Source organism: Hydractinia symbiolongicarpus, chromosome 11 (genome assembly GCF_029227915.1).
Source record: "Hydractinia symbiolongicarpus strain clone_291-10 chromosome 11, HSymV2.1, whole genome shotgun sequence".
In the NCBI taxonomy this organism is placed as follows: domain Eukaryota; kingdom Metazoa; phylum Cnidaria; class Hydrozoa; order Anthoathecata; family Hydractiniidae; genus Hydractinia; species Hydractinia symbiolongicarpus.
Window position 1 is genome coordinate 14,935,401 of NC_079885.1, and position 23,026 is coordinate 14,958,426.

Here is a 23,026-nt window from a genome sequence, read left to right on the forward strand (position 1 = left end):
CAAAGAAAATGGCGATGTAGTTACTTTGCTAATTAACTTTGTCATATGAGAATTAAGTCTGAAAGTACCCTAGATTGCCTTCGTTGGAACTTTTTACCCGAAATCTTAAAGCGCATGGTTGTCGTAAATAATGGATAGCTCTTGAAAAGAGCTTTCAAATGCACATAAGCACGACCTATTTCGGATAATCCAGTCAAAAAATATGACCTTTAAAGTTTAAACCATTTTCGATGTAATGTGCTAATAAATCGTAGATATCTGCCCGTTTGTTTGTCTACGACCATACCACAATGAACACACGTGTCCTTCTCCGATCACGCAAGTTAAGCATCGTCGGGGCGGGATAGTACTTGGATGGGGGACCGCCTGGGATCTCCCGGTGTCGTAGGCTATTGACTTTTTCACGTTACATTATTTTTCATTACGACTGTGACGTATATTTTTTACGCAATAGCCACCGAGTAAATCAAGTAAGGGACATGATTAGAAGTTTCTTTCCCTTAAAAAGGGCTACAATCTTACGCGCACAGTCCTCTAAATGCTGTAACATGGCCTTTTACAGACCAATAAAGGTCTTACACGCAAATCACGTTCTTCCACGCCCCAAGCAAGATTACCAATGGTCTAGTGTTCCCAGTCTTAGTGGAATATGACGTCTCAAGTCCTTTTCCTTGGCGCTTTAGCGTTAAAACACTGTTAACTACGTCCACAGCCCTCTAAATGCGGCATTATTGTCTTTTGCAGGCTAGTAAAGGCCTTACCCGTAAATAACGTGCTTCCATGCTCCCAGCCATGCTACCATTGATGTAGTCCTTCCAGTCTCAATTGAATACGACGTTCCAAGTCGTTTTTCTTCGCGCTATGGTGTTAGAACACTAGTAAAATAGTACTTGGATGGGGGACCGCCTGGGATCTCCCGGTGTCGTAGGCTATTGACTTTTTCACGTTACATTATTTATCATTACGACTGTGACGTATCTTTTTTACGCAATAGCCGCCGAGTAAATCAAGTAAGGGACATGATTAGAAGTTTCTTTCCCTTAAAAAGGGCTACAATCTTGCTGCAATAAATGCGCCATGTCGCAAATGAATGGATTAAAAGCGTCAGACAAAGAAAATGGCGATGTAGTTACTTTGCTAATTAACTTTGTCATATGAAAATTAAGTCTGAAATTACCCTAGATTGCCTTCGTTGGAACTTTTTACCGGAAATCTTAAAGCGCAACGTTGTCGTAAATAATGGATAGCTCTTGAAAAGAGCTTTCAAATGCACATAAACACGATCTATTTCGGATAATCCAGTCAAGAAATATGACCTTTAAAATTTAAACCATTTTCGATGTAATGTGCTAATAAATCGTAGATATCTGCCCGTTTGTTTGTCTACGACCATACCACGATGAACACACCTGTTCTTGTCCGATCACGGAAGTTGAGCATCGTCGGGCTGGGATAGTACTTGGATGGGGGACCGCTTGGGATGTCCCGGTGTCGTAGGCTATTGACTTTTTCACGTTACATTATTTATCATTACGACTGTGAGGTATCTTTTTTACGCAATAGCCGCCGAGTAAATCAAGTAAGGGACATGATTAGAAGTTTCTTTCCCTTAAAAAGGGCTACAATCTTCCTGCAATAAATGCGCCACGTCGCAAATGAATGGATTAAGAGCGTCAGACAAAGAAAATGGCGATGTAGTTACTTTGCTAATTAACTTTGTCATATGAAAATTAAGTCTGAAATTACCCTAGATTGCCTTCGTTGGAACTTTTTACCGGAAATCTTAAAGCGCATGGTTGTCGTAAATAATGGATAGCGCTTGAAAAGAGCTTTCAAATGAACATGACCACGACCTATTTCGGATAATCCAGTCAAGAAATATGACCTTTAAAGTTTAAACCATTTTCGATGGAATGTGCTAATAAATCGTAGATATCTGCCCGTTTGTTTGTCTACGACCATACCACGATGAACACACCTGTTCTCGTCCGATCAGGGAAGTTAAGCGTCGTCGGGCCGGGATAGTACCTGGATGGGGGACCGCCTGGGAACTCCCGGTGTCGTAGGCTATTGACTTTTTCACGTTACATTATTTATCATTACGACTGTGACGTATCTTTTTTACGGAATAGCCGCTGAGTAAATCAAGTAAGGGACGTGATTAGAAGTTGCTTTCCCTTCAAAAAGGCTACAATCTTGCTGCAATAAATGCGCCACGTCGCAAATGAATGGATTACGAGCGTCAGACAAAGAAAATGGCGATGTAGTTACTTTGCTAATTAACTTTGTCATATGAGAATTAAGTCTGAAAGTACCCTAGATTGCCTTCGTTGGAACTTTTTACCCGAAATCTTAAAGCGCATGGTTGTCGTAAATAATGGATAGCTCTTGAAAAGAGCTTTCAAATGCACATAAGCACGACCTATTTCGGATAATCCAGTCAAGAAAAATGACCTTTAAAGTTTAAACCATTTTCGATGTAATGTGCTAATAAATCGTAGATATCTGCCCGTTTGTTTGTCTACGACCATACCACGATGAACACACCTGTTCTTGTCCGATCACGGAAGTTGAGCATCGTCGGGCTGGGATAGTACTTGGATGGGGGACCGCTTGGGATGTCCCGGTGTCGTAGGCTATTGACTTTTTCACGTTACATTATTTATCATTACGACTGTGAGGTATCTTTTTTACGCAATAGCCGCCGAGTAAATCAAGTAAGGGACATGATTAGAAGTTTCTTTCCCTTAAAAAGGGCTACAATCTTCCTGCAATAAATGCGCCACGTCGCAAATGAATGGATTAAGAGCGTCAGACAAAGAAAATGGCGATGTAGTTACTTTGCTAATTAACTTTGTCATATGAAAATTAAGTCTGAAATTACCCTAGATTGCCTTCGTTGGAACTTTTTACCGGAAATCTTAAAGCGCATGGTTGTCGTAAATAATGGATAGCGCTTGAAAAGAGCTTTCAAATGAACATGACCACGACCTATTTCGGATAATCCAGTCAAGAAATATGACCTTTAAAGTTTAAACCATTTTCGATGGAATGTGCTAATAAATCGTAGATATCTGCCCGTTTGTTTGTCTACGACCATACCACGATGAACACACCTGTTCTCGTCCGATCAGGGAAGTTAAGCGTCGTCGGGCCGGGATAGTACCTGGATGGGGGACCGCCTGGGAACTCCCGGTGTCGTAGGCTATTGACTTTTTCACGTTACATTATTTATCATTACGACTGTGACGTATCTTTTTTACGGAATAGCCGCTGAGTAAATCAAGTAAGGGACGTGATTAGAAGTTGCTTTCCCTTCAAAAAGGCTACAATCTTGCTGCAATAAATGCGCCACGTCGCAAATGAATGGATTACGAGCGTCAGACAAAGAAAATGGCGATGTAGTTACTTTGCTAATTAACTTTGTCATATGAGAATTAAGTCTGAAAGTACCCTAGATTGCCTTCGTTGGAACTTTTTACCCGAAATCTTAAAGCGCATGGTTGTCGTAAATAATGGATAGCTCTTGAAAAGAGCTTTCAAATGCACATAAGCACGACCTATTTCGGATAATCCAGTCAAGAAAAATGACCTTTAAAGTTTAAACCATTTTCGATGTAATGTGCTAATAAATCGTAGATATCTGCCCGTTTTTTGTCTACGACCATACCACAATGAACACACGTGTTCTTCTCCGATCACGGAAGTTAAGCATCGTCGGGCCGGGATAGTACTTGGATGGGGGACCGCCTGGGATCTCCCGGTGTCGTAGGCTATTGACTTTTTCACGTTACATTATTTATCATTACGACTGTGACGTATATTTTTTACGCAATAGCCACCGAGTAAATCAAGTAAGGGACATGATTAGAAGTTTCTTTCCCTTAAAAAGGGCTACAATCTTGCTGCAATAAATGCGCCACGTCGCAAATGAATGAATTAAGAGCGTCAGACAAAGAAAATGGCGATGTAGTTACTTTGCTAATTAACTTTGTCATATGAAAATTAAGTCTGAAATTACCCTAGATTGCCTTCGTTGGAACTTTTTACCGGAAATCTTAAAGCGCATGGTTGTCGTAAATAAGGGATAGCGCTTGAAAAGAGCTTTCAAATGCACATAAACACGACCTATTTCGGATAATCCAGTCAAGAAATATGACCTTTAAAGTTTAAACCATTTTCGATGTAATGTGCTAATAAATCGTAGATATCTGCCCGTTTGTTTGTCTACGACCATACCACGATGAACACACCTGTTCTCGTCCGATCACGGAAGTTAAGCATCGTCGGGCCGGGATAGTACTTGGATGGGGGACCGCCTGGGATCTCCCGGTGTCGTAGGCTATTGACTTTTTCACGTTACAATATTTATCATTACGACTGTGACGTATCTTTTTTACGCAATAGCCGCCGAGTAAATCAAGTAAGGGACATGATTAGAAGTTTCTTTCCCTTAAAAAGGGCTACAATCTTGCTGCAATAAATGCGCCACGTCGCAAATGAATGGATTAAGAGCGTCAGACAAAGAAAATGGTGATGTAGTTACTTTGCTAATTAACTTTGTCATATGAAAATTAAGTCTGAAATTACCCTAAATTGCCTTCGTTGGAACTTTTTACCGGAAATCTTAAAGTGCATGGTTGTCGTAAATAATGGATAGCGCTTGAAAAGAGCTTTCAAATGCACATAAACACGACCTATTTCGGATAATCGAGTCAAGAAATATGACCTTTAAAGTTTAAACCATTTTCGATGTAATGTGCTAATAAATCGTAGATATCTGCCCGTTTGTTTGTCTACGACCATACCACGATGAACACACCTGTTCTTGTCCGATCAGCGAAGTTAAGCATCGTCGGGGCGGGATAGTACTTGGATGGGGGACCGCCTGGGATATCCCGGTGTCGTAGGCTATTGACTTTTTCACGTTACATTATTTATCATTACGACTGGGACGTATCTTTCTTACGCAATAGCCGCTGAGTAAATCAAGTAAGTGACATGATTAGAAGCTTCTTTCCCTTAAAAAGGGCTACAATCTTGCTGCAATAAATGTGTTTCTTTCCCCTAAAAAAGGCTACAATCTTGCTGCAATAAATGTGTCACGTCGCAAATAAATGGATTAAGAGCGTCAGACAAAGAAAATGGCGATGTAGTTACTTTGCTAATTAACTTTGTCATATGAAAATTAAGTCTGAAATTACCCTAGATTGCCTTCGTTGGAACTTTTTACCGGAAATCTTAAAGCGCATGGTTGTCGTAAATAGTGGATAGCGCTTGAAAAGAGCTTTCAAATGCACATAAACACGACCTATTTCGGATAATCCAGTCAAGAAATATGACCTTTAAAGTTTAAACCATTTTCGATGTAATGTGCTAATAAATCGTAGATATCTGCCCGTTTGTTTGTCTACGACCATACCACGATGAACACACCTGTTCTCGTCCGATCAGGGAAGTTAAGCATCGTCGGGCCGGGATAGTACCTGGATGGGGGATCCGCCTGGGAACTCCCGGTGTCGTAGGCTATTGACTTTTTCACGTTACATTATTTATCATTACGACTGTGACGTACCTTTTTTACGCAATAGCTGCTGAGTAAATCAAGTAAGGGACGTGATTAGAAGTTGCTTTTCCTTCAAAAAGGCTACAATTTTGCTGCAATAAATGTGCCACGTCGCAAATGAATGGATTACGAGCGTCAGACAAAGAAAATGACGATGTACTTACTTTGCTAATTAACTTTGTCATATGAAAATTAAGTCTGAAAGTACCCTAGATTGCCTTCGTTGGAACTTTTTACCCGAAATCTTAAAGCGCATGGTTGTCGTACATAATGGATAGCGCTTGAAAAGAGCTTTCAAATGCACATAAACACGACCTATTTCGGATAATCCAGTCAAGAAATATGACCTTTAAAGTTTAAACCATTTTTGATGTAATGTGCTAATAAATCGTAGATATCTGCCCGTTTGTTTGTCTACGACCATACCACGATGAACACACCTGTTCTTGTCCGATCACGGAAGTTAAGCATCGTCGGGGCGGGATAGTACTTGGATGGGGGACCGCCTGGGATATCCCGGTGTCGTAGGCTATTGACTTTTTCACGTTACATTATTTATCATTACGACTGGGACGTATCTTTCTTACGCAATAGCCGCTGAGTAAATCAAGTAAGTGACATGATTAGAAGCTTCTTTCCCTTAAAAAGGGCTACAATCTTGCTGCAATAAATGCGTCACGTCGCAAATAAATGGATTAAGAGCGTCAGACAAAGAAAATGGCGATGTAGTTACTTTTCTAATTAACTTTGTCATATGAAAATTACGTCTGCAAGTACCCTAGATTGCCTTCGTTGGAACTTTTTACCGGAAATCATAAAGCGCATTATTGTTGTAAAGAATCGATAGCGCTTAAAAAGAGCTGTCAAATGCACATAAACACGACCTATTTCGAATGATCCAGTCAAGAAATATGACCTTTAAAATTTGAACCATTTTCGATGTAATGTGCTAATAAATCGTAGATATCTGCCCGTTTGTTTGTCTACGACCATACCACGATGAACACACCTGTTCTTGTCCGATCACGGAAGTTAAGCATCGTCGGGGCGGGATAGTGCTTGGATGGGGGACCGCCTTGGATATCCCGGTGTCGTAGGCTATTGACTTTTTCACGTTGCATTATTTATCATTACGACTGTGACGTATCTTTCTTACGCAATAGCCGCTGACTAAATCAAGTAAGTGACATGATTAGAAGCTTCTTTCCCTTAAAAAGGGCTACAATCTTGCTGCAATAAATGCGTCACGTCGCAAATAAATGGATTACGAGCGTCAGACAAAGAAAATGGCGATGTAGTTACTTTGCTAATTAACTTTGTCATATGAAAATTAAGTCTGCAAGTACCCTAGATTGCCTTCGTTGGAACTTTTTACCGGAAATCATTAAGCGCATTATTGTTGTAAAGAATCGATAGCGCTTAAAAAGAGCTGTCAAATGCACATAAACACGACCTATTTCGAATGATCCAGTCAAGAAATATGACCTTTAAAGTTTGAACCATTTTCGATGTAATGTGCTAATAAATCGTAGATATCTGCCCGTTTGTTTGTCTACGACCATACCACGATGAACACACCTGTTCTCGTCCGATCACGGAAGTTAAGCATCGTCGGGCCGGGAGAGTACTTCGATGGGGGACCACCTGGGATCTCCCGGTGTCGTAGGCTATTGACTATTTCACGTTACATTATTTATCATTACGACTGTGACGTATCTTTTTTACGCAATAGCCGCTGAGTAAATCAAGTAAGGGACGTGATTAGAAGTTGCTTTCCCTTCAAAACGGCTACAATCTTGCTGCAATAAATGCGCCACGTCGCAAATAAATGGATTACGAGCGTCAGACAAAGAAAATGGCTATGTAGTTACTTTGCTAATTAACTTTGTCATATGAAAATTAAGTCTGAAAGTACCCTAGATTGCCTTCGTTGGAACTTTTTACCGGAAATCATAAAGCGCATTATTGTTGTAAAGAATCGATAGCGCTTAAAAAGAGCTGTCAAATGCACATAAACACGACCTATTTCGAATGATCCAGTCAAGAAATATGACCTTTAAAATTTGAACCATTTTCGATGTAATGTGCTAATAAATCGTAGATATCTGCCCGTTTGTTTGTCTACGACCATACCACGATGAACACACCTGTTCTCGTCCGATCACGGAAGTTAAGCATCGTCGGGCCGGGAGAGTACTTCGATGGGGGACCGCCTGGGATCTCCCGGTGTCGTAGGCTATTGACTATTTCACGTTACATTATTTATCATTACGACTGTCACGTATCTTTTTTACGCAATAGCCGCTGAGTAAATCAAGTAAGGGACGTGATTAGAAGTTGCTTTCCCTTCAAAACGGCTACAATCTTGCTGCAATAAATGCGCCACGTCGCAAATAAATGGATTACGAGCGTCAGACAAAGAAAATGGCTATGTAGTTACTTTGCTAATTAACTTTGTCATATGAAAATTAAGTCTGAAAGTACCCTAGATTTCCTTCGTTGGAACTTTTTACCGGAAATCTTAAAACGCATGGTTGTCGTAAAGAATCGATAGCGCTTAAAAAGAGCTTTTAAATGCACATAAACACGACCTATTCCGGATGATCCAGTCAAGAAATATGACCTTTAAAGTTTGAACCATTTTCGATGTAATGTGCTAATAAATCGTAGATATCGGCCCGTTTGTTTGTCTACGACCATACCACGATGAACACACCTGTTCCCGTCCGATCACGGAAGTTAAGCATCGTCGGGCCGGGATAGTACTTGGATGGGGGACCGCCTGGGAACTCCTGGTGTCGTAGGCTATTGACTTTTTCACGTTACATTATTTATCATTACGACTGTGACGTATCTTTTTTACGCAATAGCCGCTGAGTAAATCAAGAAAGAGACATGATTAGAAGTTGCTTTCTCTTCAAAACGGCTACAATCGTGCTGCAATAAATGCGCCACGTTGCAAATGAATGGATTACGAGCGTCAGACAAAGAAAATGGCGATGTACTTACTTTGCTAACTAACTTTGTCATATGAAAATTAAGTCTGAAAGTACCCTAGATTGCCTTCGTTGGAACTTTTTACCGGAAGTCTTAAAGCGCATTATTGTCGTAAAGAATCGATAGCGCTTAAAAAGAGCTTACAAATGCACATAAACACGAACTATTTCCGATCACCCAGTCAAGAATTATGATCTTTAAAGTTCGAACCATTTTCGATGTAATGTGCTAATAAATCGTAGATATCTGCCCGTTTGTTTGTCTACGACCATACCACGATGAACACACCTGTTCTTTTCCGATCACGGAAGTTAAGCATCGTCGGGGCGGGATAGTGCTTGGATGGGGGACCGCCTTGGATATCCCGGTGTCGTAGGCTATTGACTTTTTCACGTTACATTATTTATCATTACGACTGTGACGTATCTTTCTTACGCAATAGCCGCTGACTAAATCAAGTAAGTGACATGATTAGAAGCTTCTTTCCCTTAAAAAGGGCTACAATCTTGCTGCAATAAATGCGTCACGTCGCAAATAAATGGATTACGAGCGTCAGACAAAGAAAATGGCGATGTAGTTACTTTGCTAATTAACTTTGTCATATGAAAATTAAGTCTGCAAGTACCCTAGATTGCCTTCGTTGGAACTTTTTACCGGAAATCATTAAGCGCATTATTGTTGTAAAGAATCGATAGCGCTTAAAAAGAGCTGTCAAATGCACATAAACACGACCTATTTCGAATGATCCAGTCAAGAAATATGACCTTTAAAGTTTGAACCATTTTCGATGTAATGTGCTAATAAATCGTAGATATCTGCCCGTTTGTTTGTCTACGACCATACCACGATGAACACACCTGTTCTCGTCCGATCACGGAAGTTAAGCATCGTCGGGGCGGGATAGTGCTTGGATGGGGGACCGCCTTGGATATCCCGGTGTCGTAGGCTATTGACTTTTTCACGTTGCATTATTTATCATTACGACTGTGACGTATCTTTCTTACGCAATAGCCGCTGACTAAATCAAGTAAGTGACATGATTAGAAGCTTCTTTCCCTTAAAAAGGGCTACAATCTTGCTGCAATAAATGCGTCACGTCGCAAATAAATGGATTACGAGCGTCAGACAAAGAAAATGGCGATGTAGTTACTTTGCTAATTAACTTTGTCATATGAAAATTAAGTCTGCAAGTACCCTAGATTGCCTTCGTTGGAACTTTTTACCGGAAATCATTAAGCGCATTATTGTTGTAAAGAATCGATAGCGCTTAAAAAGAGCTGTCAAATGCACATAAACACGACCTATTTCGAATGATCCAGTCAAGAAATATGACCTTTAAAGTTTGAACCATTTTCGATGTAATGTGCTAATAAATCGTAGATATCTGCCCGTTTGTTTGTCTACGACCATACCACGATGAACACACCTGTTCTCGTCCGATCACGGAAGTTAAGCATCGTCGGGCCGGGAGAGTACTTCGATGGGGGACCACCTGGGATCTCCCGGTGTCGTAGGCTATTGACTATTTCACGTTACATTATTTATCATTACGACTGTGACGTATCTTTTTTACGCAATAGCCGCTGAGTAAATCAAGTAAGGGACGTGATTAGAAGTTGCTTTCCCTTCAAAACGGCTACAATCTTGCTGCAATAAATGCGCCACGTCGCAAATAAATGGATTACGAGCGTCAGACAAAGAAAATGGCTATGTAGTTACTTTGCTAATTAACTTTGTCATATGAAAATTAAGTCTGAAAGTACCCTAGATTGCCTTCGTTGGAACTTTTTACCGGAAATCATAAAGCGCATTATTGTTGTAAAGAATCGATAGCGCTTAAAAAGAGCTGTCAAATGCACATAAACACGACCTATTTCGAATGATCCAGTCAAGAAATATGACCTTTAAAATTTGAACCATTTTCGATGTAATGTGCTAATAAATCGTAGATATCTGCCCGTTTGTTTGTCTACGACCATACCACGATGAACACACCTGTTCTCGTCCGATCACGGAAGTTAAGCATCGTCGGGCCGGGAGAGTACTTCGATGGGGGACCGCCTGGGATCTCCCGGTGTCGTAGGCTATTGACTATTTCACGTTACATTATTTATCATTACGACTGTCACGTATCTTTTTTACGCAATAGCCGCTGAGTAAATCAAGTAAGGGACGTGATTAGAAGTTGCTTTCCCTTCAAAACGGCTACAATCTTGCTGCAATAAATGCGCCACGTCGCAAATAAATGGATTACGAGCGTCAGACAAAGAAAATGGCTATGTAGTTACTTTGCTAATTAACTTTGTCATATGAAAATTAAGTCTGAAAGTACCCTAGATTTCCTTCGTTGGAACTTTTTACCGGAAATCTTAAAACGCATGGTTGTCGTAAAGAATCGATAGCGCTTAAAAAGAGCTTTTAAATGCACATAAACACGACCTATTCCGGATGATCCAGTCAAGAAATATGACCTTTAAAGTTTGAACCATTTTCGATGTAATGTGCTAATAAATCGTAGATATCGGCCCGTTTGTTTGTCTACGACCATACCACGATGAACACACCTGTTCCCGTCCGATCACGGAAGTTAAGCATCGTCGGGCCGGGATAGTACTTGGATGGGGGACCGCCTGGGAACTCCTGGTGTCGTAGGCTATTGACTTTTTCACGTTACATTATTTATCATTACGACTGTGACGTATCTTTTTTACGCAATAGCCGCTGAGTAAATCAAGAAAGAGACATGATTAGAAGTTGCTTTCTCTTCAAAACGGCTACAATCGTGCTGCAATAAATGCGCCACGTTGCAAATGAATGGATTACGAGCGTCAGACAAAGAAAATGGCGATGTACTTACTTTGCTAACTAACTTTGTCATATGAAAATTAAGTCTGAAAGTACCCTAGATTGCCTTCGTTGGAACTTTTTACCGGAAGTCTTAAAGCGCATTATTGTCGTAAAGAATCGATAGCGCTTAAAAAGAGCTTACAAATGCACATAAACACGAACTATTTCCGATCACCCAGTCAAGAATTATGATCTTTAAAGTTCGAACCATTTTCGATGTAATGTGCTAATAAATCGTAGATATCTGCCCGTTTGTTTGTCTACGACCATACCACGATGAACACACCTGTTCTTTTCCGATCACGGAAGTTAAGCATCGTCGGGGCGGGATAGTGCTTGGATGGGGGACCGCCTTGGATATCCCGGTGTCGTAGGCTATTGACTTTTTCACGTTACATTATTTATCATTACGACTGTGACGTATCTTTCTTACGCAATAGCCGCTGACTAAATCAAGTAAGTGACATGATTAGAAGCTTCTTTCCCTTAAAAAGGGCTACAATCTTGCTGCAATAAATGCGTCACGTCGCAAATAAATGGATTACGAGCGTCAGACAAAGAAAATGGCGATGTAGTTACTTTGCTAATTAACTTTGTCATATGAAAATTAAGTCTGCAAGTACCCTAGATTGCCTTCGTTGGAACTTTTTACCGGAAATCATTAAGCGCATTATTGTTGTAAAGAATCGATAGCGCTTAAAAAGAGCTGTCAAATGCACATAAACACGACCTATTTCGAATGATCCAGTCAAGAAATATGACCTTTAAAGTTTGAACCATTTTCGATGTAATGTGCTAATAAATCGTAGATATCTGCCCGTTTGTTTGTCTACGACCATACCACGATGAACACACCTGTTCTCGTCCGATCACGGAAGTTAAGCATCGTCGGGCCGGGAGAGTACTTCGATGGGGGACCGCCTGGGATCTCCCGGTGTCGTAGGCTATTGACTATTTCACGTTACATTATTTATCATTACGACTGTGACGTATCTTTTTTACGCAATAGCCGCTGAGTAAATCAAGTAAGGGACGTGATTAGAAGTTGCTTTCCCTTCAAAACGGCTACAATCTTGCTGCAATAAATGCGCCACGTCGCAAATAAATGGATTACGAGCGTCAGACAAAGAAAATGGCTATGTAGTTACTTTGCTAATTAACTTTGTCATATGAAAATTAAGTCTGAAAGTACCCTAGATTTCCTTCGTTGAAACTTTTTACCGGAAATCTTAAAACGCATGGTTGTCGTAAAGAATCGATAGCGCTTAAAAAGAGCTTTTAAATGCACATAAACACGACCTATTCCGGATGATCCAGTCAAGAAATATGACCTTTAAAGTTTGAACCATTTTCGATGTAATGTGCTAATAAATCGTAGATATCGGCCCGTTTGTTTGTCTACGACCATACCACGATGAACACACCTGTTCCCGTCCGATCACGGAAGTTAAGCATCGTCGGGCCGGGATAGTACTTGGATGGGGGACCGCCTGGGAACTCCTGGTGTCGTAGGCTATTGACTTTTTCACGTTACATTATTTATCATTACGACTGTGACGTATCTTTTTTACGCAATAGCCGCTGAGTAAATCAAGAAAGAGACATGATTAGAAGTTGCTTTCTCTTCAAAACGGCTACAATCGTGCTGCAATAAATGCGCCACGTTGCAAATCTTTTTCACGTCACATTATTTATCATTACGACTGTGACGTATCTTTTTTACGCAATAGCCGCCGAGTAAATCATGTAAGGGACATGATTAGAAGTTGCTTTCCCTTCAAAACGGCTACAATCTGGCTGCAATAAATGCGCCACGTCGCAAATGAATGAATTACGAGCGTCAGACAAAGAAAATGGCGATGTAGTTACTTTGCTAATTAACTTAGTCATATGAAAATTAAGTCTGAAAGTACCTAAGATTTCCTTCGTTGGAACTTTTTACCGGAAATCTTAAAGCGCATGGTTGTTGAAAAGAATCGATAGCGCTTAAAAAGAGCTTTCAAATGCACATAAACACGACCTATTTCGGATGATCCAGTCAAGAAATATGACCTTTAAAGTTTAAACCATTCTCGATGTAATGTGCTAATAAATCGTAGATATCTGCCTGTTTGTTTGTCTACGACCATACCACGATGAACACACCTGTTCTCGTCCGATCACGGAAGTTAAGCATCTTCGGGCCGGGATAGTACTTGGATGGGGGACCGCCTGGGAACTCCCGGTGTCGTAGGCTATTGACTTTTTCACGTTACATTATTTATCATTACGACTGTGACGTATCTTTTTTACGCAATAGCCGCTGAGTAAATCAAGTAAGGGACGTGATTAGAAGTTTCTTTCCCTTAAAAAGGGCTACAATCTTGCTGCAATAAATGCGCCACGTCGCAAATGAATGGATTAAGAGCGTCAGACAAAGAAAATGGTGATGTAGTTACTTTGCTAATTAACTTTGTCATATGAAAATTAAGTCTGCAAGTACCCTAGATTGCCTTCGTTGGAACTTTTTACCGGAAATCATAAAGCGCATTATTGTTGTAAAGAATCGATAGCGCTTAAAAAGAGCTGTCAAATGCACATAAACACGACCTATTTCGAATGATCCAGTCAAGAAATATGACGTTTAAAGTTTGAACCATTTTCGATGTAATGTGCTAATAAATCGTAGATATCTGCCCGTTTGTTTGTCTACGACCATACCACGATGAACACACCTGTTCTCGTCCGATCACGGAAGTTAAGCATCGTCGGGCCGGGATAGTACTTGGATGGGGGACCGCCTGGGAACTCCCGGTGTCGTAGGCTATTGACTTTTTCACGTTACATTATTTATCATTACGACTGTGACGTATCTTTTTTACGCAATAGCCGCTGAGTTAATCAAGTAAGGGACTTGATTAGAAGTTTCTTTCCCTTCAAAACGGCTACGATCTGGCTGCAATAAATGCGCCACGTCGCAAATGAATGAATTACGAGCGTCAGACAAAGAAAATGGCGATGTAGTTACTTTGCTAATTAACTTAGTCATATGAAAATTAAGTCTGAAAGTACCTAAGATTTCCTTCGTTGGAACTTTTTACATGAAATCTTAAAGCGCATGGTTGTCGAAAAGAATCGATAGCGCTTAAAAAGAGCTTTCAAATGCACATAAACACGACCTATTTCGGATGATCCAGTCAAGAAATATGACCTTTAAAGTTTAAACCATTCTCGATGTAATGTGCTAATAAATCGTAGATATCTGCTTGTTTGTTTGTCTACGACCATACCACGATGAACACACCTGTTCTCGTCCGATCACGGAAGTTAAGCATCTTCGGGCCGGGATAGTACTTGGATGGGGGACCGCCTGGGAACTCCCGGTGTCGTAGGCTATTGACTTTTTCACGTTACATTATTTATCATTACGACTGTGACATATCTTTTTTACGCAATAGCCGCTGAGTAAATCAGGTAAGGGACGTGATTAGAAGTTTCTTTTCATTCAAAACGGCTACAATCATGCTGCAATAAATGCGCCACGTCGCAAATAAATGGAATACGAGCGTCAGACAAAGAAAATGGTGATGTAGTTACTTTGCTAATTAACTTTGTCATATGAAAATTAAGTCTGCAAGTACCCTAGATTGCCTTCGTTGGAACTTTTTACCGGAAATCATAAAGCGCATTATTGTTGTAAAGAATCGATAGCGCTTAAAAAGAGCTGTCAAATGCACATAAACACGACCTATTTCGAATGATCCAGTCAAGAAATATGACGTTTAAAGTTTGAACCATTTTCGATGTAATGTGCTAATAAATCGTAGATATCTGCCCGTTTGTTTGTCTACGACCATACCACGATGAACACACCTGTTCTCGTCCGATCACGGAAGTTAAGCATCTTCGGGCCGGGATAGTACTTGGATGGGGGACCGCCTGGGAACTCCCGGTGTCGTAGGCTATTGACTTTTTCACGTTACATTATTTATCATTACGACTGTGACATATCTTTTTTACGCAATAGCCGCTGAGTAAATCAGGTAAGGGACGTGATTAGAAGTTTCTTTTCATTCAAAACGGCTACAATCATGCTGCAATAAATGCGCCACGTCGCAAATAAATGGAATACGAGCGTCAGACAAAGAAAATGGTGATGTAGTTACTTTGCTAATTAACTTTGTCATATGAAAATTAAGTCTGCAAGTACCCTAGATTGCCTTCGTTGGAACTTTTTACCGGAAATCATAAAGCGCATTATTGTTGTAAAGAATCGATAGCGCTTAAAAAGAGCTGTCAAATGCACATAAACACGACCTATTTCGAATGATCCAGTCAAGAAATATGACGTTTAAAGTTTGAACCATTTTCGATGTAATGTGCTAATAAATCGTAGATATCTACCTGTACGTTTGTCTACGACCATACCACGATGAACACACCTGTTCTCGTCCGATCACGGAAGTTAAGCATCGTCGGGCCGTGATAGTACTTGGATGGGGGACCGCCTGGGAACTCCCGGTGTCGTAGGCTATTGACTTTTTCACGTTACATTATTTATCATTACGACTGTGACGTATCTTTTTTACACAATAGCCGCTGAGTAAATCAAGTAAGGGACTTGATTAGAAGTTTCTTTCCCTTCAAAACGGCTACGATCTGGCTGCAATAAATGCGCCACGTCGCAAATGAATGAATTACGAGCATCAGACAAAGAAAATGGCGATGTAGTTAATTTGCTAAATAACTTTGTCATATGAAAATTAAGTCTGAAAGTACCTAAGATTTCCTTCGTTGGAACTTTTTACATGAAATCTTAAAGCGCATGGTTGTCGAAAAGAATCGATAGCGCTTAAAAAGAGCTTTCAAATGCACATAAACACGACCTATTTCGGATGATCCAGTCAAGAAATATGACCTTTAAAGTTTAAACCATTCTCGATGTAATGTGCTAATAAATCGTAGATATCTGCTTGTTTGTTTGTCTACGACCATACCACGATGAACACACCTGTTCTCGTCCGATCACGGAAGTTAAGCATCTTCGGGCCGGGATAGTACTTGGATGGGGGACCGCCTGGGAACTCCCGGTGTCGTAGGCTATTGACTTTTTCACGTTACATTATTTATCATTACGACTGTGACATATCTTTTTTACGCAATAGCCGCTGAGTAAATCAGGTAAGGGACGTGATTAGAAGTTTCTTTTCATTCAAAACGGCTACAATCATGCTGCAATAAATGCGCCACGTCGCAAATAAATGGAATACGAGCGTCAGACAAAGAAAATGGTGATGTAGTTACTTTGCTAATTAACTTTGTCATATGAAAATTAAGTCTGCAAGTACCCTAGATTGCCTTCGTTGGAACTTTTTACCGGAAATCATAAAGCGCATTATTGTTGTAAAGAATCGATAGCGCTTAAAAAGAGCTGTCAAATGCACATAAACACGACCTATTTCGAATGATCCAGTCAAGAAATATGACGTTTAAAGTTTGAACCATTTTCGATGTAATGTGCTAATAAATCGTAGATATCTGCCCGTTTGTTTGTCTACGACCATACCACGATGAACACACCTGTTCTCGTCCGATCACGGAAGTTAAGCATCTTCGGGCCGGGATAGTACTTGGATGGGGGACCGCCTGGGAACTCCCGGTGTCGTAGGCTATTGACTTTTTCACGTTACATTATTTATCATTACGACTGTGACATATCTTTTTTACGCAATAGCCGCTGAGTAAATCAGGTAAGGGACGTGATTAGAAGTTTCTTTTCATTCAAAACGGCTACAATCATGCTGCAATAAATGCGCCACGTCGCAAATAAATGGAATACGAGCGTCAGACAAAGAAAATGGTGATGTAGTTACTTTGCTAATTAACTTTGTCATATGAAAATTAAGTCTGCAAGTACCCTAGATTGCCTTCGTTGGAACTTTTTACCGGAAATCATAAAGCGCATTATTGTTGTAAAGAATCGATAGCGCTTAAAAAGAGCTGTCAAATGCACATAAACACGACCTATTTCGAATGATCCAGTCAAGAAATATGACGTTTAAAGTTTGAACCATTTTCGATGTAATGTGCTAATAAATCGTAGATATCTGCCCGTTTGTTTGTCTACGACCATACCACGATGAACACACCTGTTCTCGTCCGATCACGGAAGTTAAGCATCGTCGGGCCGGGATAGTACTTGGATGGGGGACCGCCTGGGAACTCCCGGTGTCGTAGGCTATTGACTTTTTCACGTTACATTATTTATCATTACGACTGTGACGTATCTTTTTTACGCAATAGCCGCTGAGTTAATCAAGTAAGGGACTTGATTAGAAGTTTCTTTCCCTTCAAAACGGCTACGATCTGGCTGCAATAAATGCGCCACGTCGCAAATGAATGAATTACGAGCGTCAGACAAAGAAAATGGCGATGTAGTTACTTTGCTAATTAACTTAGTCATATGAAAATTAAGTCTGAAAGTACCTAAGATTTCCTTCGTTGGAACTTTTTACATGAAATCTTAAAGCGCATGGTTGTCGAAAAGAATCGATAGCGCTTAAAAAGAGCTTTCAAATGCACATAAACACGACCTATTTCGGATGATCCAGTCAAGAAATATGACCTTTAAAGTTTAAACCATTCTCGATGTAATGTGCTAATAAATCGTAGATATCTGCTTGTTTGTTTGTCTACGACCATACCACGATGAACACACCTGTTCTCGTCCGATCACGGAAGTTAAGCATCTTCGGGCCGGGATAGTACTTGGATGGGGGACCGCCTGGGAACTCCCGGTGTCGTAGGCTATTGACTTTTTCACGTTACATTATTTATCATTACGACTGTGACATATCTTTTTTACGCAATAGCCGCTGAGTAAATCAGGTAAGGGACGTGATTAGAAGTTTCTTTTCATTCAAAACGGCTACAATCATGCTGCAATAAATGCGCCACGTCGCAAATAAATGGAATACGAGCGTCAGACAAAGAAAATGACGATGTAGTTACTTTGCTAATTAACTTTGTCATATGACAATTAAGTCTGCAAGTACCCTAGATTGCCTTCGTTTGAACTTTTTACTGGAAATCTTAAAGTGCATTATTGTCGTAAAGAATCGATAGCGCTTAAAAAGAGCTTTCAAATGCACATAAACACGACCTATTTCCGATCACCCAGTCAAGAAATATGATCTTTAAAGTTTGAACCATTTTCGATGTAATGTGCTAATAAATCGTAGATATCTGCCCGAATGTTTGTCTACGACCTTACCACGATGAACACACCTGTTCCCGTCCGATCAGGGAAGTTAAGCATCGCCGGGCCGGGATATTACTTGGATGAGGGACCGCCTGGGAACTCCCGGTGTCGTAGGCTATTGACTTTTTCACGTTACATTATTTATCATTACGACTGTGACGTATCTTTTTTACGCAATAGCCGCTGAGTAAATCAAGTAAGGGACGTGATTAGAAGTTTCTTTCCCTTAAAAAGGGCTACAATCTTGCTGCAATAAATGCGCCACGTCGCAAATGAATGGATTAAGAGCGTCAGACAAAGAAAATGGTGATGTAGTTACTTTGCTAATTAACTTTGTCATATGAAAATTAAGTCTGCAAGTACCCTAGATTGCCTTCGTTGGAACTTTTTACCGGAAATCATAAAGCGCATTATTGTTGTAAAGAATCGATAGCGCTTAAAAAGAGCTGTCAAATGCACATAAACACGACCTATTTCGAATGATCCAGTCAAGAAATATGACCTTTAAAGTTTGAACCATTTTCGATGTAATGTGCTAATAAATCGTAGATATCTTCCCGTTTGTTTGTCTACGACCATACCACGATGAACACACCTGTTCTCGTCCGATCACGGAAGTTAAGCATCGTCGGGCCGGGATAGTACTTGGATGGGGGACCGCCTGGGAACTCCCGGTGTCGTAGGCTATTGACTTTTTCACGTTACATTATTTATCATTACGACTGTGACGTATCTTTTTTACGCAATAGCCGCTGAGTTAATCAAGTAAGGGACTTGATTAGAAGTTTCTTTCCCTTCAAAACGGCTACGATCTGGCTGCAATAAATGCGCCACGTCGCAAATGAATGAATTACGAGCGTCAGACAAAGAAAATGGCGATGTAGTTACTTTGCTAATTAACTTAGTCATATGAAAATTAAGTCTGAAAGTACCTAAGATTTCCTTCGTTGGAACTTTTTACCGGAAATCTTAAAGCGCATGGTTGTCGAAAAGAATCGATAGCGCTTAAAAAGAGCTTTCAAATGCACATAAACACGACCTATTTCGGATGATCCAGTCAAGAAATATGACCTTTAAAGTTTAAACCATTCTCGATGTAATGTGCTAATAAATCGTAGATATCTGCCCGAATGTTTGTCTACGGCCTTACCACGATGAACACACCTGTTCCCGTCCGATCAGGGAAGTTAAGCATCGCCGGGCCGGGATATTACTTGGATGAGGGACCGCCTGGGAACTCCCGGTGTCGTAGGCTATTGACTTTTTCACGTTACATTATTTATCATTACGACTGTGACGTATCTTTTTTACGCAATAGCCGCTGAGTAAATCAAGTAAGGGACGTGATTAGAAGTTTCTTTCCCTTAAAAAGGGCTACAATCTTGCTGCAATAAATGCGCCACGTCGCAAATGAATGGATTAAGAGCGTCAGACAAAGAAAATGGTGATGTAGTTACTTTGCTAATTAACTTTGTCATATGAAAATTAAGTCTGAAATTACCCTAGATTGCCTTCGTTGGAACTTTTTACCGGAAATCTTAAAGCGCATGGTTGTCGTGAATAATAGATAGCTCTTGAAAAGAGCTTTCAAATGCACATAAACACGACCTATTTCGGATAATCCAGTCAAGAAATATGACCTTTAAAATTTAAACCATTTTCGATGTAATGTGCTAATAAATCGTAGATATCTGCCCGTTTGTTTGTCTACGACCATACCACGATGAACACACCTGTTCCCGTCCGATCAGGGAAGTTAAGCATCGCCGGCCGGGATATTACTTGGATGGGGGACCGCCTGGGAACTCCCGGTGTCGTAGGCTATTGACTTTTTCACGTTACATTATTTATCATTACGACTGTGACGTATCTTTTTTACGCAATAGCCGCTGAGTAAATCAAGTAAGGGACGTGATTAGAAGTTTCTTTCCCTTAAAAAGGGCTACAATCTTGCTGCAATAAATGCGCCACGTCGCAAATGAATGGATTAAGAGCGTCAGACAAAGAAAATGAAGATGTAGTTACTTTGCTAATTAACTTTGTCTTATAAAAATTAAGTCTGCAAGTACCCTAGATTGCCTTCGTTGGAAATTTTACTGGAAATCTTAAAGTGCATTATTGTCGTAAGGAATCGATAGCGCTTAAAAAGAGCTTTCAAATGCACATAAACACGAACTATTTCCGATCACCCAGTCAAGAAATATGACCTTTAAAGTTTAAACCATTTTCGATGTAATGTGCTAATAAATCGTAGATATCTGCCCGTTTGTTTGTCTACGACCATACCACGATGAACACACCTGTTCTCGTCCGATCAGGGAAGTTAAGCATCGTCGGGCCGGGATAGTACCTGGATGGGGGACCGCCTGGGAACGCCCGGTGTCGTAGGCTATTGACTTTTTCACGTTACATTATTTATCATTACGACTGTGACGTATCCTTTTTACGCAATAGCCGCTGAGTAAATCAAGTAAAGGACGTGATTAGAAGTTTCTTTCCCTTAAAAAGGGCTACAATCTTGCTGCAATAAATGCGCCACGTCGCAAATGAATGGATTAAGAGCGTCAGAGAAAGAAAATGGCGATGTAGTTACTTTGCTAATTAACTTTGTCATATGAAAATTAAGTCTGAAATTACCCTAGATTGCCTTCGTTGGAACTTTTTACCCGAAATCTTAAAGCGCATGGTTGTCGTAAATAATGAATAGCACTTGAAAACAGCTTTCAAATGCACATAAACACGACCTATTTAGGATAATCCCGTCAAGAAATATGACCTTTAAATTTAAACCATTTTCGATGTAATGTGCTAATAAATCGTAGATATCTGCCCGAATGTTTGTCTACGACCTTACCACGATGAACACACCTGTTCTCGTCCGATCACGGAAGTTAAGCATCGTCGGGCCGGGATAGTACTTGGATGGGGGACCGCCTGGGATCTCCCGGTGTCGTAGGCTATTGACTTTTTCACGTTACATTATTTATCATTACGACTGTGACGTATCTTTTTTACGCAATAGCCGCTGAGTAAATCAAGTAAGGGACATGATTAGAAGTTTCTTTCCCTTAAAAAGGGCTACAATCTTGCTGCAATAAATGCGCCACGTCGCAAATAAATGGATTACGAGCGTCAGACAAAGAAAATGGCGATGTAGTTACTTTGCTGATTAACTTTGTCATATGAAAATTAAGTCTGAAATTACCCTAGATTGCCTTCGTTGGAACTTTTTACCGGAAATCTTAAAGCGCATGGTTGTCGTAAATAATGGATAGCTCTTGAAAAGAGCTTTCAAATGCACATAAACACGACCTATTTCGGATAATCCAGTCAAGAAATATGACCTTTAAAATTTAAACCATTTTCGATGTAATGTGCTAATAAATCGTAGATATCTGCCCGTTTGTTTGTCTACGACCATACCACGATGAACACACCTGTTCCCGTCCGATCAGGGAAGTTGAGCATCGCCGGGCCGGGATATTACTTGGATGAGGGACCGCCTGGGAACTCACGGTGTCGTAGGCTATTGACTTTTTCACGTTACATTATTTATCATAACGACTGTGACGTATCTTTTTTACGCAATAGCCGCTGAGTAAATCAAGTAAGGGACGTGATTAGAAGTTTCTTTCCCTTAAAAAGGGCTACAATCTTGCTGCAATAAATGCGCCACGCCGCAAATGAATGGATTAAGAGCGTCAGACAAAGAAAATGGCGATGTAGTTACTTTGCTAATTAACTTTGTCATATGAAAATTAAGTCTGAAATTACCCTAGATTGCCTTCGTTGGAACTTTTTACCGGAAATCTTAAAGCGCATGGTTGTCGTAAATAATAGATAGCTCTTGAAAAGAGCTTTCAAATGCACATAAACACGACCTATTTCGGATAATCCAGTCAAGAAATATGACCTTTAAAATTTAAACCATTTTCGATGTAATGTGCTAATATTTCGTAGATATCTGCCCGTTTGTTTGTCTACGACCATACCACGATGAACACACCTGTTCCCGTCCGATCAGGGAAGTTAAGCATCGCCGGCCGGGATATTACTTGGATAGGGGACCGCCTGGGAACTCCCGGTGTCGTAGGCTATTGACTTTTTCACGTTACATTATTTATCATTACGACTGTGACGTATCTTTTTTACGCAATAGTCGCTGAGTAAATCAAGTAAGGGACGTGATTAGAAGTTTCTTTCCCTTAAAAAGGGCTACAATCTTGCTGCAATAAATGCGCCACGTCGCAAATGAATGGATTAAGAGTGTCAGACAAAGAAAATGAAGATTTAGTTACTTTGCTAATTAACTTTGTCTTATAAAAATTAAGTCTGCAAGTACCCTAGATTGCCTTCGTTGGAAATTTTACTGGAAC

The 23,026-nt window shown here is 40.3% G+C and overlaps 24 non-coding genes and 15 pseudogenes across 24 annotated transcripts; all 39 read left to right on the forward strand.

The window, feature by feature from the left end:
* Positions 1 to 272: 272 nt before the first annotated feature.
* LOC130618760 (5S ribosomal RNA) lies at positions 273 to 391 on the forward strand (annotated as a pseudogene).
* Positions 392 to 1,381: 990 nt separating this feature from the next.
* LOC130618459 (5S ribosomal RNA) lies at positions 1,382 to 1,500 on the forward strand (annotated as a pseudogene).
* Positions 1,501 to 1,950: 450 nt separating this feature from the next.
* Positions 1,951 to 2,069, forward strand: LOC130617671 (5S ribosomal RNA). The gene has a single exon (XR_008978747.1). It is a non-coding gene; the product is annotated as a 5S ribosomal RNA (ribosomal RNA).
* Positions 2,070 to 2,519: 450 nt separating this feature from the next.
* LOC130618460 (5S ribosomal RNA) lies at positions 2,520 to 2,638 on the forward strand (annotated as a pseudogene).
* A 450-nt stretch (positions 2,639 to 3,088) lies between these two features.
* Positions 3,089 to 3,207, forward strand: LOC130617672 (5S ribosomal RNA). The gene has a single exon (XR_008978748.1). It is a non-coding gene; the product is annotated as a 5S ribosomal RNA (ribosomal RNA).
* Positions 3,208 to 3,656: 449 nt separating this feature from the next.
* Positions 3,657 to 3,775, forward strand: LOC130618574 (5S ribosomal RNA; annotated as a pseudogene).
* Positions 3,776 to 4,225: 450 nt separating this feature from the next.
* Positions 4,226 to 4,344, forward strand: LOC130616709 (5S ribosomal RNA). Its single transcript, XR_008977789.1, has one exon. It is a non-coding gene; the product is annotated as a 5S ribosomal RNA (ribosomal RNA).
* A 450-nt stretch (positions 4,345 to 4,794) lies between these two features.
* LOC130618729 (5S ribosomal RNA) lies at positions 4,795 to 4,913 on the forward strand (annotated as a pseudogene).
* Positions 4,914 to 5,408: 495 nt separating this feature from the next.
* Positions 5,409 to 5,528, forward strand: LOC130618368 (5S ribosomal RNA). Its single transcript, XR_008979441.1, has one exon. It is a non-coding gene; the product is annotated as a 5S ribosomal RNA (ribosomal RNA).
* Positions 5,529 to 5,978: 450 nt separating this feature from the next.
* LOC130618394 (5S ribosomal RNA) lies at positions 5,979 to 6,097 on the forward strand (annotated as a pseudogene).
* A 450-nt stretch (positions 6,098 to 6,547) lies between these two features.
* Positions 6,548 to 6,666, forward strand: LOC130618694 (5S ribosomal RNA; annotated as a pseudogene).
* Positions 6,667 to 7,116: 450 nt separating this feature from the next.
* Positions 7,117 to 7,235, forward strand: LOC130617526 (5S ribosomal RNA). Its single transcript, XR_008978603.1, has one exon. It is a non-coding gene; the product is annotated as a 5S ribosomal RNA (ribosomal RNA).
* A 450-nt stretch (positions 7,236 to 7,685) lies between these two features.
* On the forward strand, positions 7,686 to 7,804 carry LOC130617640 (5S ribosomal RNA). The gene has a single exon (XR_008978716.1). It is a non-coding gene; the product is annotated as a 5S ribosomal RNA (ribosomal RNA).
* A 450-nt stretch (positions 7,805 to 8,254) lies between these two features.
* LOC130616127 (5S ribosomal RNA) lies at positions 8,255 to 8,373 on the forward strand. The gene has a single exon (XR_008977211.1). It is a non-coding gene; the product is annotated as a 5S ribosomal RNA (ribosomal RNA).
* A 450-nt stretch (positions 8,374 to 8,823) lies between these two features.
* Positions 8,824 to 8,942, forward strand: LOC130618726 (5S ribosomal RNA; annotated as a pseudogene).
* A 450-nt stretch (positions 8,943 to 9,392) lies between these two features.
* LOC130618592 (5S ribosomal RNA) lies at positions 9,393 to 9,511 on the forward strand (annotated as a pseudogene).
* Positions 9,512 to 9,961: 450 nt separating this feature from the next.
* LOC130617527 (5S ribosomal RNA) lies at positions 9,962 to 10,080 on the forward strand. Its single transcript, XR_008978604.1, has one exon. It is a non-coding gene; the product is annotated as a 5S ribosomal RNA (ribosomal RNA).
* Positions 10,081 to 10,530: 450 nt separating this feature from the next.
* LOC130617641 (5S ribosomal RNA) lies at positions 10,531 to 10,649 on the forward strand. Its single transcript, XR_008978718.1, has one exon. It is a non-coding gene; the product is annotated as a 5S ribosomal RNA (ribosomal RNA).
* A 450-nt stretch (positions 10,650 to 11,099) lies between these two features.
* On the forward strand, positions 11,100 to 11,218 carry LOC130617355 (5S ribosomal RNA). Its single transcript, XR_008978433.1, has one exon. It is a non-coding gene; the product is annotated as a 5S ribosomal RNA (ribosomal RNA).
* A 450-nt stretch (positions 11,219 to 11,668) lies between these two features.
* Positions 11,669 to 11,787, forward strand: LOC130618727 (5S ribosomal RNA; annotated as a pseudogene).
* A 450-nt stretch (positions 11,788 to 12,237) lies between these two features.
* Positions 12,238 to 12,356, forward strand: LOC130617642 (5S ribosomal RNA). Its single transcript, XR_008978719.1, has one exon. It is a non-coding gene; the product is annotated as a 5S ribosomal RNA (ribosomal RNA).
* Positions 12,357 to 12,806: 450 nt separating this feature from the next.
* On the forward strand, positions 12,807 to 12,925 carry LOC130618583 (5S ribosomal RNA). Its single transcript, XR_008979491.1, has one exon. It is a non-coding gene; the product is annotated as a 5S ribosomal RNA (ribosomal RNA).
* Positions 12,926 to 13,527: 602 nt separating this feature from the next.
* LOC130616475 (5S ribosomal RNA) lies at positions 13,528 to 13,646 on the forward strand. The gene has a single exon (XR_008977557.1). It is a non-coding gene; the product is annotated as a 5S ribosomal RNA (ribosomal RNA).
* Positions 13,647 to 14,096: 450 nt separating this feature from the next.
* On the forward strand, positions 14,097 to 14,215 carry LOC130615000 (5S ribosomal RNA). The gene has a single exon (XR_008976091.1). It is a non-coding gene; the product is annotated as a 5S ribosomal RNA (ribosomal RNA).
* A 450-nt stretch (positions 14,216 to 14,665) lies between these two features.
* On the forward strand, positions 14,666 to 14,784 carry LOC130616477 (5S ribosomal RNA). Its single transcript, XR_008977558.1, has one exon. It is a non-coding gene; the product is annotated as a 5S ribosomal RNA (ribosomal RNA).
* Positions 14,785 to 15,234: 450 nt separating this feature from the next.
* Positions 15,235 to 15,353, forward strand: LOC130616479 (5S ribosomal RNA). The gene has a single exon (XR_008977560.1). It is a non-coding gene; the product is annotated as a 5S ribosomal RNA (ribosomal RNA).
* A 450-nt stretch (positions 15,354 to 15,803) lies between these two features.
* On the forward strand, positions 15,804 to 15,922 carry LOC130616726 (5S ribosomal RNA). The gene has a single exon (XR_008977807.1). It is a non-coding gene; the product is annotated as a 5S ribosomal RNA (ribosomal RNA).
* A 450-nt stretch (positions 15,923 to 16,372) lies between these two features.
* LOC130616480 (5S ribosomal RNA) lies at positions 16,373 to 16,491 on the forward strand. Its single transcript, XR_008977561.1, has one exon. It is a non-coding gene; the product is annotated as a 5S ribosomal RNA (ribosomal RNA).
* Positions 16,492 to 16,941: 450 nt separating this feature from the next.
* On the forward strand, positions 16,942 to 17,060 carry LOC130616481 (5S ribosomal RNA). The gene has a single exon (XR_008977563.1). It is a non-coding gene; the product is annotated as a 5S ribosomal RNA (ribosomal RNA).
* Positions 17,061 to 17,510: 450 nt separating this feature from the next.
* On the forward strand, positions 17,511 to 17,629 carry LOC130615001 (5S ribosomal RNA). The gene has a single exon (XR_008976092.1). It is a non-coding gene; the product is annotated as a 5S ribosomal RNA (ribosomal RNA).
* A 450-nt stretch (positions 17,630 to 18,079) lies between these two features.
* Positions 18,080 to 18,198, forward strand: LOC130616482 (5S ribosomal RNA). The gene has a single exon (XR_008977564.1). It is a non-coding gene; the product is annotated as a 5S ribosomal RNA (ribosomal RNA).
* Positions 18,199 to 18,648: 450 nt separating this feature from the next.
* On the forward strand, positions 18,649 to 18,767 carry LOC130618581 (5S ribosomal RNA; annotated as a pseudogene).
* A 450-nt stretch (positions 18,768 to 19,217) lies between these two features.
* LOC130615003 (5S ribosomal RNA) lies at positions 19,218 to 19,336 on the forward strand. Its single transcript, XR_008976094.1, has one exon. It is a non-coding gene; the product is annotated as a 5S ribosomal RNA (ribosomal RNA).
* Positions 19,337 to 19,786: 450 nt separating this feature from the next.
* On the forward strand, positions 19,787 to 19,905 carry LOC130618644 (5S ribosomal RNA; annotated as a pseudogene).
* A 450-nt stretch (positions 19,906 to 20,355) lies between these two features.
* Positions 20,356 to 20,473, forward strand: LOC130618565 (5S ribosomal RNA; annotated as a pseudogene).
* Positions 20,474 to 20,922: 449 nt separating this feature from the next.
* Positions 20,923 to 21,041, forward strand: LOC130617678 (5S ribosomal RNA). The gene has a single exon (XR_008978755.1). It is a non-coding gene; the product is annotated as a 5S ribosomal RNA (ribosomal RNA).
* Positions 21,042 to 21,490: 449 nt separating this feature from the next.
* Positions 21,491 to 21,609, forward strand: LOC130617450 (5S ribosomal RNA). The gene has a single exon (XR_008978527.1). It is a non-coding gene; the product is annotated as a 5S ribosomal RNA (ribosomal RNA).
* Positions 21,610 to 22,059: 450 nt separating this feature from the next.
* Positions 22,060 to 22,178, forward strand: LOC130618743 (5S ribosomal RNA; annotated as a pseudogene).
* A 450-nt stretch (positions 22,179 to 22,628) lies between these two features.
* On the forward strand, positions 22,629 to 22,746 carry LOC130618685 (5S ribosomal RNA; annotated as a pseudogene).
* The last annotated feature ends 280 nt before the right edge of the window (positions 22,747 to 23,026 follow it).